Raw genomic sequence first — 14,469 nt, forward strand, 5'->3', positions numbered from 1 at the left:
ATTTTCTTGATGAGGGCTCATGCCTCTAAGCCATATGCTATAGCCAGAGGACTAGCCCAGTTTTAGCCCTTAGAGTTTGAAATACCTGGAACTGCCCCTCTCAGATGAGCTCACATTTTCTTAGTACTTAGCTCAGCCTGGTTCTGCATTCTGGTGATTTCCGTGAGAAAACTAGAGAACATATGCAATGTGACAGGTTCTCAGGATAGAATAAATCATCTCAATGTTTCTCCTCTGCCAAAGTTTCTGATGCCCATTTTCAGAGGATGATCTGTCTCCTGCCATGAGCTGACATGGTGCTACCAACTTTCTGAAGTGGAATTGAGCAGCTGGCCAAGACAGATGGAGTTCTGTGTTATCCAGTGAAGTTTCTCCTGCGTAAATTTTCATTTCCTTATTGTGCTTATTGAGTGTTTTTCACATCAGAACCCACCCCCTCCTCTGATTTCACCCTAAGTAATAAATGTTTCTGAATGACCTGTGGTTTTACTCCCCAAAAGATGTTTTCAAGTCCAGTATAAAGGTTAGAGTTGAACGTAGCCCTTACTGTGCTTGAATTCATCCAAATAGTCCTTATCTCATTGCCATCTATTTCTATGTCCACCAATTTATTTATCTGTCCATCAGTACATCCATCCACCATTCATCCATTCATCTATCTGGTCATTTACAATTAATATTTGGAGATTGTTTCAGGGTTTATTTTTGCCTTGTTATCTGACCATGTGACGGTAATCTAACCTTTACATGTTCCAATTTGTCCAGTAAATGCCTTCTTTTTCAGAAGAACTTAGAACTTCACATTTGAAATTAGAACTTCACATTTGAAGCATAGAGGGTTTTAAACATATTTCCAATTTTTAAACACTGCTTTCTTTGAGAGGAAGAGTGTGTGTTCCCTTCCCTTGAATCTGGACCATCTTGAGCGATGGGCTTTTTACAAAAAAAATTAAGCAGAAGCAGGGTTGTCAACTTTCCAAGCCAAGGTCAATAAAGGCCATGTCTTTTCTACTTGGTTTTCATGGATGGTTGTATAAAGTAGTACTACCTTGGGACTACCCTGTGAGAAGAGGACCTATGTAGACATTCTGGTCAACAGTCCAGCTGAGCTCCCAGCCAACAACCAGCATCAAATATCAGTCACAGGGAGTTCCCATCATGGCTCAGCAGAAACAAATCTGACTAGTATCCATGAGGATGCAGGTTCAATCCCTGGCCTTGCTCAATGGGTTAAGGATCTGACATTGTTGTGAGCTGTGGTGTAGGTCACAGACAAGGCTCAAATCTGGCATTACTGTGGCTGTGACATAAGCCAGCAGAGCTTCAGCTCTGATTCGACCCCTAGCCTGGGAACACAGGTGTGGCCCTAAAACAAACAAACAAAAAAATCAGGTGTGGGAATGAGCCATCTTGGATATCCAGACTGGCTAAGTTTGAAGATGCTTTTAACCCTTGCTCCATCTAACGTCATCCCCATGAGTAATCCCCATCAAGAACTGCCCAGCCAGCTAGTTTCCTGGATCCATTAACCACAAAACTGCCATCATAATAAAATGGCTACTTTAACTGCTGAGTTTTGGAGAAATTCCTTCTTCAGTAAGAACTAAAATAAAACCAATATTCGACAAGTAAATTCCAAAAGCTATCAGAGGAAAATTGATGATTTCAATTTTTAGTAAATGACTAATGATTTTTCCAGTTTTTAACCTTTGTGTTTTAACCCCTGTTTTATAAGCTTTGCTGCTAGATAGAAATCGCTCTAGAAAGAATGATTATCTGTCAATATCATTTCCACATAGGATCATATAATGTACACAGATATGAAGACGAGCTCCCATTGTGGCTGAGTGGGTTAAAAACTTGACTAGTATTCATGAGGATGTGAGTTTGATCCCTGGCAATGCTCAGTGGGTTAAGTGTCTGGCATTGCCAAAAATTGCAGCATAGGTAAGCAGATGTGGCTTGGATCTGGCATGGCTGGGCTGTAGTGTAGGTCAGTGGCTATGGCTCTGATTGGACCCCTAGCCCGCAACTTCCATATGCCACTGGTGTCTCCCAAAAATAAAAAACACACACACAAAAGTGAAAACAAATATAGAGAGATCTTATTTGCATGAGCTTGGAAGCCAATAGAAAAAAAAAAAAAATTTAGGTCATCCCATTGCAATCTCTTTAGTCCTAGGTAGGTTCTCATTTACATACTGGGCTATGAACCACATGCATATCATCTCTTAAAGATTGGATACCTTGATAAATATCCTCTAAGTGTTTGGTAACATGATTCAGTATAGACTAGAGTTTTGCTTTGACCCCCTCATCTCCAATGGGTTATAGGGAATATTAGCATTACTGTCATAATTCTCTACATCCTCCTACAGGGAGGAAGTCACTTTTCTCATGCTTGCCACAGTCCTACTCATTATGCCATAAAATCCAAGCATCTTCCCTGTGACTCTTGCTAAATCAGTTCACTTAGCATGTGTGGCTGGTCTTTTCACAGTTAGGGAATGTGTTAACTCAAATCGGGTATTGTCTGTGCACTTGTCATGTATGTGCATATTAATTTTTTTTCTTGCAGCATGTCTTGAGTATTAAGCATTAAGTTGTTGATGTTAATACTTGATTCACAAATACTTCAACATTTATCTTCTAAGGAAAATAACTTTTTAAAAATATAATCACCAGGGCATTAGCACATTCAAGAAACGTGACACTGATACAATAATATATTCTCTAGTTGCTCCAATGATGTTTTCTGCTTCGATTTTGTTAATATGATATCCAGTGCATTTTGTTCAGTTGTCAAGCCCCTTTATCTTACTATAACCTAGAAAAATGTCTGATATTTTTTGTGTGCATGTTTGGTGAGGCTGACATTTTTAAAGTCAAGACCATTGTTTTTATTACGTTCCGTAATTTGAATTAATCTTATTTTTTCATGATTAAATTCAGGTTATGAGTTTTTGTTGAGAATGTTTATAGGCAGCTTTCTCTTCCCCTGTACATCCCATAAGGAGATAATCCCTTAGTCTCATTATTTATCATGTAGATGTGTCATCCTTCACATTTCTTTTTGTATAGGTATATTTTTCTTTGAATATTCTAAGTCATCTGAGAAAGGATACTTTAAGACTGTGTCAGTATTCCTTTTTTTTTTTTTTATCCCATGAAATTGTCATCCCATGGTTTTAGCATTTGCTAATGAATCTCACCTGAATCCGTGATTGTGTTGGTGATTGCAACTGGTGATTTAAATCCTCTCAGAGATAAAGATTTCCTGTTTCCTGCTAGGGTAGCAAGGCAGGGGAGGAGCCAGGCAACATGGGGCGGTAGAGGTCATATTTAAATATTCCATTTTTAGACTCAACCAGTCCTCCTGTTTTTAGCCCTAAGCTTTGTGCCTTAATTCAGGGGTACTAGATGTTGCCATGTCTGGATCTTCTCCAGAGTTCTCAGGCAACTGTCTCTGGCTTCTTAATTATTTTCTCTGCAGGCTCTCATATTTCATTTTTTTTTCTTGACTGCTTGAAAAGTACATAGAATTTGCTTAATTATATTTGTAAAAAATTTTAATAGAGTATAGTTGACTTACAATGTTGTGCTAATTTCTGCTGTGCAGGAGAGTGACCCAGTCATACGTGTATACATATTTCTTTTCTTACATATCTTCTGTCGTGTTCTATCCCAAGATAGTGGCTATAGTTCCCTGTGCTGTACAGTAGGACCTCATCGCTTATCCACTCTAAGTGTAAAAGTTTGCATCTACTAATCCCAAACTCCCAGTCCCTACCGCTCCCTTCCTTCTCACCCTTTGTCATGTTTTAGTTCTTTTTCTTTCCCTTACTCAGGTACCTCTCATCATATATATTTTTTAATATCTTGACTGTTCTTGACTTTTGTTACCTCATTTCCCATTCTCTGTTCCTCTGGGCTTTTATTTATTCTCATTATTTCATCACCACTTCAGTGAACTTTGAGAAGGGAGTGGGGAGGAAAACACATACTTAAAATCTCAAGTTCTGTGTATTTTGGTGTTTTTCGCTTTGATTTTTACACACAAATGACTTAAATTTCCATTGACCTTGCACTGTTTCAGCACTGTTTCATGCACAAGACTCTTTCCTTCCTGTGCGATCACATTACTCTTTCTTCGTATGTATGATTATATAAGCATTTATTACTTTGATTTAAGGAGAAAGCTTTCCATTTGTTGATACGCATATATAATTTTTTGTCTTCAAGGAAATCTAGAATTCATTTTTTTTTAAAGATAAGTTTTATTCATGAATCAGACCTACAAAAGTTTTGATAAGTGTGTGGAGGGGGGAGCACCGTCGTTTACTAGAACTTCTTCTTGGAAGACAGTTAAAAAAAATCAGCACTCCCCTTGCCAGAAGTAGCATCTGGGCCTTTGGCATAATCCTCAGGTTGTTTTGTTGACAGCTTGTAAGCCTGTGTGGATGCTCACAATTTTCCCTTGGCTTTCCGGACCACTCTGAAGTGTTCACATCTTTTGCTACCCAGGGCACTTTAATGGTCACCTCACTGTGGATCTGGTGTCCAGGCAATGCTGGTGTTTTGGAAATCTCTCATTATTCAGCAATGCTCCAGTCTGCTAGGAAGTAAATACTAGATGTAAAAAATAGAAGGCACTCTAGATTTTAGGGCTTTAAAAAAAATGTACTATGTTTAAGTGTGCTTAGCAGATGCTGATGTTGCCTGCTCTGAGTGTCCTTAGCCCAGCTAAGAATTTACCTGCAGCCCCACTGGACAGCTCTCATAGATGCATAGTTTCCTACTTCCAGTGCCTCTACCTCCCTAATTCCTGGGAGTTTTCCTCAGTCCCAGGAAAGGGTTATTTGGACATGACAAGTATTTAATGCCTGCAAGGGCATTCCTTAACCAAAAATTAATAGAAATCAGTGAAAAACATCCTGGCATCCCATTGCTTAATGGGGACAGAATGGCTCTAGGAGTGTCCTATGTACTTCCTCAGAAGGAACCTGAGCCCCAGTTGCCCTCCCTGGTAACTGACTCATTAATAGTCCTTTACTGATTTTTTTACCTTCCCTATACATTTCCTCCTTTCTCGTACTTTCAATGATTGCTTCTCAAACTCACTACACTCACATCTCTGCCTCGAAGTCTGCTTTGGGGGCAAGGATCAAAGACTGAAAAAGTTCTAGAGAACTAGTATATTGGGCTAGAAATTGTCTTTGCTTTGGGAAGGTGTGTAAGAAGTTACCCTGATTTGATCTAACCATATCACTCTCCTTCTAATAGGCACAACTGGTGAATTGATAGTATAAATAAGGATTAACTTTTTAAAAAAAAAACACAACTCTGGTATGTCTGCTATATGCCAGGCTTTCTGCTAGAGGCTGAGAACACAAAATAAGCCTGGCCTACCCTTCTCCATTTTAGAGCTTAGACACTAGTTGTGTATAAACAAATAGTCAATTATGCAGGTCAGGGCATGCTATCTATCATAGGAGAAGTCCCATTACTATATGAATGTGCGGGGTCAGAAAGATTCTTTGTTTACCCATCTCTCAACCTCTAGCATAAAACTTGGAGTAAAAGGGTATTTCAGAAGTATTTATTTAGAGAAAAAAATGGCATATTCAAGAATGGGCTATATTTAAGAACCTGGAAAGATGATCAATGTGACAAAGCAGATGGAGAGAGGGACAGAGAGATGGATGGATAATGACTTTAAACACTGTGTTTAGGAGTGGAGAGTTTATCTTAAGAGTAAGAAGAGACAATAACTTTTAGGCACTGAAGGGACAGAAGCAGTTTAGTAGTTTCACAGGCTTACTCTGTAGGCATTATGAAGAATGAGCCAGAGCCAGTGGAGCAGGGATCAGAAAAATGAATTAGAGCTGTGCTGTAATCCACATGCAACACGATGGAGACCCAAATCTGCTAATAGTTGTGGGAGGTGGAGACATGGCCAGGCTGGAAAGAGATTGAGGAGACAAAATGGATAATCTTGGCACTTGTTGGCTATGAGCCATGGGGAGGGGAAGGCAATGCTCTTGACTCACAGGGTTCTGACCAGCACAGCCCTCCAAGTCCGGGACCACAGGAAGAGCAGTGAATTTAATGGTGAAGCTGAACAGAAAGGAATTCACTCCTGGATGATGGCCGGAGAAAGAAAATAATTGTCACCAAGGTTGTTGTGTATACTAAACTTCCTTCTGCCCATATAGACCTAAAAGGATGATCAATTTATGGAAATAAGAGATCCAAAATGTGTCACTTAAATATAACCAGATCATTTATAGCCTTGTAAATCTCAATGTATTTCAGCTAATATCAAAATTGAGTATACACTTGATCTTAGCCAAAAGGCCGAGAAGCGATCAAAATTGAGTATAAAGTTAATTTTTCCATCAAATGAGTATCTTATTTTTAAATGCTAGAACCTGTGAATCATGGTTGTCCCATCTGGCAAAAAAAAACAAAAACAAAACAAACAAAAAAAACTATATAGTCATTTTCTTAAACAAAACATGGTTGTATATAACTTGTATGCTTAGACTAGTTATTTGTTGGGATGGTTTAATGAAATTGATTATAGCCCTTTGGGTGCAGTTTATTATTTTGAAACTGCTTCCTTTGGAAATGTGAGGGGAGGGTAAGAAGGTTAAATGGAGCTGAAGTAGCAAGTGGGGCCATTTAAAGAAGGCATGAGTTTAAATTCCGGATGCTGAATAAAAATGTCCTGAAAGACCTTTGTTTGGAAGGAAATGACTTGAGCTGTTTAGCCTTGGAGGGAATAAACAGCCACATGAATACTAATCTCCTGAACCTCGTGCCCATGCTCACAGTCTCCTTATCTTTTATTCATTGCTAACTCTATAAATCTTCAAGGGAGAGAAACCCTCGCCTTTGGTAACACTGCCACTAAAATGCAGGAGCTGTGTTTGTGCCAGTGGGATTATTATTATTCTTGATTTTATATGGTTAGGCTATGGCCAACCTCTAAAGACAGGGAGCATGGATGGTGTGCGTGTGTCAAAGAGTGGAGGGAGGGAACGTGGCGGGGGGGAGTGGTGGACGGGTGAGGAGGAAGTGAGCGTTGGCCCAGGGGTGGAAGCAGACAAACCAAGAGCCTTTCAAATCCCCCTACACCAGCTGTCTCTCTGTTGTAGAGAAGCTCTCCTGTTCTCATATCTATTCCCAAATCGGAGCCCTGACTAATTCGATCCACTCTCGGCCCTCTGTTGGAAGAGGGAGATGGAAGGATGTTAATGAGATTTGAAAACTGTCCTGCTTGGAGATTGCTACTTGAATGGACATTTTCCTTTGAGTTTCCCTTTCTTGTACCTAGTTTATGGTTTTATCAATACAGTTTAATACACTTTTTAAAGCCATCCTTCAAGAATGATCTAGTATTTTCCAGGAAAATTTTTTTAAAAAGACACATACTGTAGCTGTTGATACCGGGGATGATGGATGGGTTTTGCCCTTTGCTGGTCTCAAGCAGATCCCTGAAAGTCTAAAGGAACAGGTAAGAGGTTGGCAGTGGGGACAATGAATTTTCAAATTTATGCTCAGAGCCTATCCCACTTATCAGGAGAATTTGACATGAGAAATAACTGTAAATTAACAGCGATTGAAAGTGTGTGACATTTATAGCTCGGCATAATCTTCAAATGAAGAACATGTTTATTTGGTTTGATGGTAGTTTACTCAGGATTCATTACCCTGATCTTTCTCTCTCTCAGGTCATAAATGGAGCTCTCTGGAACTTATGCATTCCTGACTTATTCAAACCTGCTTCTGAACTGTGCCTGGCTCAGTGAAGCAGAGAGGCTTAGAGAAGGAAAATTAAAATGGGTCATATGCATCTGTGTCCTCTTTGAGGCATATCACAAAAACAGCCATTCTGGGAACATCATAAACAGTTTTACCCATCTGTCTAGTTTAATCTATTTGGGGATTAAACCTTCTGGCTTCTCAGTGTACGGGGTTGAGCTTGAGGCTCTCACTTGTGATACGTATTTCCAGAATGCTGGTTACTCCAATATAAATGATGGATTTGGGACAGTGTGTTTACTTAAAGAATCATAGATCTCTTGATTTATACTAGGACATCTGGCTTATTTTTTTTCCCCATGAAACCTTTGCTTAAACTGAAGCTCTTTACTCAGAGATAAAATAACCTCTGGGCATTCATAGTGCCCAGTTATTTTTAACCAGTGATCTAGCGGTTATTTTTTAAAACATTTTTGGTTAGGTGGCATGCATTACTTATAGACATGGGTGTTCTTCAATACCAAAAATGTTGGAAGAGATCTCTTTGAACCATAGTTCTTGTCTATTAAAATGTAGTTTACATGGCCAACTCTGCACTTACCACTCATCTTTTAGAACATAAGAAAAACATGGGAGAGATATTACCAAAAAGAATCACTGTGCCTTTTTCTATTTTTCATGAGATTTCTGTTTTCTTATTAAGAACAAATATTTTCATAAACTGAATACACTGTGGAGTTTTTTCTTTTATTTCTGATTAGTGGACTCTCATTGTGCTCTTTGCTTCTCATTTTTTTTCTTTTTAGGGCCACACCTGCAGCATATGGAAGTTCCCAGGCTAGGGGTTGAATCACAGCTAGAGCTGCAGGCCTACACCACAACCACGGCCACCAGGGATCTGAGCCTTATCTGTGACCTACATTGCAGCTTGCAGCAATGCCAGATCCTTAACTCACTGAGTGAGGCCAATGATCCAACCTGCATCCTCATGGATAGTAGTCAGGTTCTTAACCAGCTTAGCCACAACGGGAACACCCTGTCTTTGTTTTTCTTGATGAGTAGTGTCTTTGCTCCAGCTGAGGAACTTGAATCCAGACCAAGCTGTGAGGTTGATACTTGTCAAGAGAAGTCTGAGTGTTTCCAACTTTATTTATTTTTTGGGATGGTTTTTGATGAATTTCAAGTCCTCTTATCTAAGGCTCCTGTCAGCTTGGCATTCAAGCTTGACCGTTCCAAGTCAGGCAAGCTCTGATCAATCACACAGGCATGAATGAAGTTGCTAGGCCATCATAAGTAAAGATGAACTGGCAGCAACAAAATTCAATGTAATAGGTGTTGATTAATTTATTGTAATTTTACTTCAAGAGAAAAAAATGCAACATAACTTCTCTGAATTTTTTTTTTTCAAAAATCACCTTCAACAGCACACTCCAGTTGAAGTAGGCAAAATTTGAAACTCCTTAAAATAATTAGTTCTGTTTTCCTTAGGTACAACTCTGCTTAATAAAATTCAGCCTGATGCTATAAAATGCAATTTAGAACAACAAGGTCCCATCTAGGACCCCTACTCCTTTCTCTTAAAATTTGATTAGATGGTAGTGTTAAATGTGCATTTGATTCTATTAGTGAGCTGGAGCATGGAGAAAAATAGCTATGCTTCCCATTGAGAGAGAGGGAGACAAAGTAAAAAGAGCATTCCATTTGGTTTGAAAAACAAAGAGAAGAAACAACAAACAGAAAAACCAAAGGAAGTGCAATGCAATCTAAGCTTGATCTTTGTTTTTTTTTTTCCCCCTGCCACGTAATTTAGGAACCTTGTCCTTGACCCTTGGGTCGTGTTCAGCTAGAGCTTTCAAAATCTGTGCTTGGCTGAGATCCTCGCAGCCAAGTCAGACAACCTAAGTAAAAGGGCCATGAGGAAATTTCACTCCCGTTGTGGTCAAACATGTTTGCTAGAGAGAGTGCTCTGAAGTGGTCTCAGATTTTATCTTCCTGATCTCTTGATGGAATGCAGAGAGCATGGAAGGGGTGGGGGTGGGGACTGGGCTTAATTTGCAACAGCTGGTAGTAGAGCAGCCCCTGGTCTCTGAGCTATTTGTTTGAGTTTATCTCACTGAGCTCAAGCAGATGACCACTGTTGGACAACTCGGTCCATTGTGCTCTTTATCCATCCTCAGCCATGTCATGTCAAAGACATCATCTCCCCCAACACACACACACACAGGTAACTGTTCAGAAGGCACCTTCAGTGAGATGGGTTCATAGAGGCATCTTTGAATGTGTATCTGCCTACTACATGCGGCACTAGATTGAGATCTACTTAGAAATCCAATGCAATCTCTACCCAAATCTGTGTTGAGCATAATTAAGGTTTAAAAAGATGGGAAGAATCACAGTAAGACATTCAGGGTTAGCTTACTACTCGTATCAGCTGGAATTCATTAGATCCTGACACAAAGCAGGCAAGACTTCCACAGGTTGCCTGTGCCTTTTGTCCCTCTGGATTTTATGATCCGTTCACCAGTGCCAAAGATGTGAATGGGTCAGCACATTCTGATCACCTGCTGAACTTTTGCCCCCCTGTGCTCTTCACGTTGCTCTGCCTTAGCTGTATGACTAGCACTGTGTGGGCCCTGCTACCCCAGCATCTTTCCTTCTTCACTGAAATTATGAAACAGTTCTACTGTGTTCTATCCAAGCTGACAGAACAGTCACTAAAACACCTTCCAAAGATGTCATAGTTCCTCTCACCCACATCTTGGTGAAGGAAGTTCTTTTGGCACCGTTGAAACGTGGTGATTTTACTCCAATGTGCTATTATTTTTCTTTTCCCTCATCTTTGGGGCTCCCCCTAGAATCTGGAAAGAGTATAAAAAATAGATGCTTCTGACAACATAGCTCTTTTTTTTTCCAATTGGCTAAGCTCAAGGAATTTTGGTGAGAGAAGCAAACTCGGCACTTGAGTGTATCCTTTATTCTTGCAAGAACTGGTTGAAGTTCTCACTTCATGGGGAGTTAAGAATGGGAGAAATAGGGAGGGAGCAGACAGTTTCCTTTCCAATAGAAAGCTTTTATTATGATTTTTTTAAGGCCATTCCTGTGACATATCAAAAAGTTCCTGGACTAGGGGTCAAGTCAGAGTGTCAGCTGCTGGCCTATGCCACAGCAATGTGGGATCAGAATTGCAGTTGCAACCTATGCCACAGCTTGCAGCAAAGCTGGATCCTTGACCCATTGAGCAAGGCCAAGGACTGAACCCACATCCTCATGGATACTAGTTGGGTAACTTGCTGAGCCACAATGGGAACTCCAAAATCTACTTTTAAAATGAGATAGCTGTTTTCAACATTTTAACTTAAAAAAGCATCACATCTATTTTACTCCATTAACATTTGTTTGTTTGATGCATTTAGTAATCTTAACCCAAAGATAGATTTAATTGGGACTATTACTATTTAAGAGTTTTTTCACATTTGTCACCAAATAGTTCTAAGCTATTATCCCTTCCCACATGTGATAGAGTCAGTCTGTGAATATTTGTGCATGCCAGAATAAAAATGTGTCCCTAGCATCATAAAATACTGAACACTTTAGGAAAATCATCAAATTATTGCAATACTTGCAAAAATTCAATGAAAACTTGATTCCTGATAGGAGGAAAAGGCTAGTTCAAGTGACTAAGAAAAACAAATAAAAATAATGCTATAAAGTTGTAACATTAGTGTAGAAAAAAATTCCAGGCCCAGAGTTAGAAGGCAAGAGCTGAATTTTCTTAAACATTCTCTGGCTTCTTTTCCCCAGAGGAGAAATGATTGGTTTAATGATAAGACACTGATAGCCATGAGTCTATGTTTCTCTGTTGAGTAAAATCAATGTAATAAGGCCATGTGGCTCATCTGTGGTCACTGCTCTTGAGCTTACGGTCCTTGATAAGGGGCGAGGAAGATCAAATTTCCTATGAAATTATCTGCTTCATTGTCTGTCCTGAAAATCCAATTCTGAGCATCTGTGGGTCCCAAGGTGTATAAACTCAGGGTCAGTGAGTAGATAGTCTTTTGACTTTATGTCTAAGCTGTCTTTTCCCTTTCAAGTCTTCCCAATAGGAAGAAAGCTAATGCTCTAATCCCCATTTGACTCTTGTCTTTTTTTCAATTGCTTCACAACTTGGAAGTTGGAGGGATGCAATAATAGCTTATCCTCCTCAAACTCCAATAGCTTGAGCTTCCTTTATCAAAATCAAAGATACCAGAGGCATAATGCAAGTCACTTTCTGCCTCATTTTGCAAGACTTTTTTTGCAGAGGAAATCATTGACCATGGGCGTCGGCTCCAGTTTAAAAAGACAACCAGGTTATCTTACCATTTATGCCTTTTCCCCTAGTTTGTGGCTGGCTGGATAACTGAAAGGAGGGAGGTTGTGTGTGAGAGTAAAATTAGGAGTTTGCCTTCCAACTCTACCCAAGGGACTATTTGAAGAAACTTGGATGATTTCTTTACTCTCTCTGATCCTCGGGACCTTCATCTATAACTTAAGAAAAGTAAGAATTATAAGATTTTAGAAAATTAAAATTGATAAATGAGTTCATTTTCAAATATCACTATATGATACTGATGAGAATTGTTATAAAGAAAAAAATGCAATGCTTATGCTTGATGCTGTTCTTATCAATAAAAAATGCCCAGTCAAGACTATCTGTGGGCTTTCTGGATATGTCAGTAATGTTTTTTGTTTGTTCATTCTTGAACAAGTAATTTTGCTTCAAATGAATCTGGTATATGTTTCAAACAGAAGGAATCTAGGTTGGACAGAGGGCAAAGAGTTAACTTGATAATGAAAGCCAACATGTTCCAAGATGGCTAGATCTAAAAGACCACAGATTAGCTCTTATTGAAATGGTTTGCCAGAAAAAGAGAAAAGAAAATTGAAGGTTCCTAAGAGTAAATGCCATTGTAGTAAATGCTGCATTCTTTGCAGCTTAGTCAGAGAACACTAGAGGTTTCTACTTCTACCCTGAGGCAGGAGGGGTTCTGAGGGAACCCCAAGGAGATGACTTCATCCAGAGCCAGTTTCCAGCACCTTCATCTCCTTTGTCCCAGTATCCTTATTCTTCAGAATGTTGGTAAATCTAGCTGATTCTCACATGCATTTGATTGGAATAAGTATGAGTAAGCCATTTGCTTTGCTGCTTTCCAATAACATGTGAAAAGTGACCCAGAAAGATAAGAGAAAGTCTTATCTCCGGGATTGGTAGAATTGTTCAGCTTTTAGAATTTGGCCAAGTTGCAGTGAGGTGGTCATTGCATCAATTTCATAGTTAAGTTTCCCATGGTGGGCTGTGTCTGGCTAGGTGGGGTGCTTACCTCTTGGACTTTGTGAGAAATTCTTCATGTTGCTCAGCAACACTGGATTAAATCCAATGCTGGATTTTCATTTAATTCTGTCCCTGTTACCGGGGCCTCATTACCCCTTAGCTGTTGTGAAAATCAAACCTGTTTTTCTGTTTTTTTTTTTTTTGGTCTCTTGTCCTTTTAGGGCCTCACCCACAGCATATGGAGGTTGCCAGGCTAGGGGTCTAATCGCACCTGTTGCTGCCCGCCCATGCCAGAGCAACATCAACGCTAGATCCCAGCTGCATCTGTGACCTACACCACAGCTCATGGCAAGGGCAGATCCATAACCCACTGAGCGAGGCCAGGGATCAAACCCACAACCTCATGGTTCCTAATCAGGTTCGTTTCCATTGTGCCACAACAGGAACTCCAAATCAAACCTGTTTTTAAATGAATGAATGAATTAGGGAAGAAATGAGAAGGAGCAAAAAGGTGGGGGTAGAATTTATACCCTCCCTTTGGCTTTTATTTTATTGTAAGTCATTTATCCATCATTATCATTAGAAAGCTCTGCTGTGTTGAAAAGCTGCTGCTTTTTCTTCATCGGCCACATGAACTCTGGGGATGCTTACAGGAATAAAGTAAGCACAGAGCACCTTGCTGTGTTATCTGATTTACTGCAACATCTATGCTTGACACCCCACATTGAACAATAGATTTAGTACCTTCCAACAATAGCACATGTACTTTTCTGGACAGAAAAGTCTTTGCTGCTTTGTATGTCAAAATTATGCTGAATTAGCATAAAAATCAGTCCTGATTTATTTCTGGTAGGACCAATCCCTCTTCTTCTCATTGGAAACAAGAATGAAGCTTTTAGTATAGAACATTTCTCTTTTTTTCTTTTTTCAAATTTTATGGTAACATGAATGACTTAAAATGGTGTTAGTTTCAGGTGTACAGGCAAGTGAGTCAGTTATACATAAAGATATATCCATTCTTTTTCAGATGATTTTCCCGTGTAGATTATTAGAGAGTATTGAGTAGATTTCCCTATACCATACAGTAGCCCTTGGTACTTAGCTATTCTGTATATAATAGTGTGTATATGTTAATCCCAACTTGCTAATTCATTCCTCTCTCCCTTGCCCTTTTGAAAACCATAAGTTTGTTTTCTATATCTGTGGGCCTAATTCTGTTTTGTAAATGAGTTCATCTCTATAATTGTTTTAGATTCCCCATATAAGCAGTATCATATGATACTTGACTTCCTCTTTGTAGCTTACTTCACTTAGTATGAGAATCTCTAGGTCCATCCATGTTGCTGTAAATGGCATCTTGTCATTCTTTTTATGGCTGAGTAATATTCTGT

At 39.4% G+C, this 14,469-nt stretch overlaps 1 protein-coding gene and 1 pseudogene across 9 annotated transcripts in view; one reads left to right on the forward strand and one right to left on the reverse strand.

Moving 5' to 3' along the window:
• Positions 1-14,469, forward strand: part of MACROD2 (mono-ADP ribosylhydrolase 2) — a 2,051,375-nt gene that overhangs the window by 1,541,093 nt on the left and 495,813 nt on the right. The gene's annotated exons all lie outside the window — the stretch shown is intronic.
• On the reverse strand, positions 6,220-6,369 carry LOC146395205 (U2 spliceosomal RNA; annotated as a pseudogene).

The sequence above is a fragment of the Sus scrofa genome, chromosome 17, assembly GCF_054392235.1.
Source record: "Sus scrofa isolate SSC_HxYL_T2T_F1_AM1 chromosome 17, Sscrofa_HxYL_maternal_Yorkshire_Landrace_v2.0, whole genome shotgun sequence".
NCBI lineage: Eukaryota > Metazoa > Chordata > Mammalia > Artiodactyla > Suidae > Sus > Sus scrofa.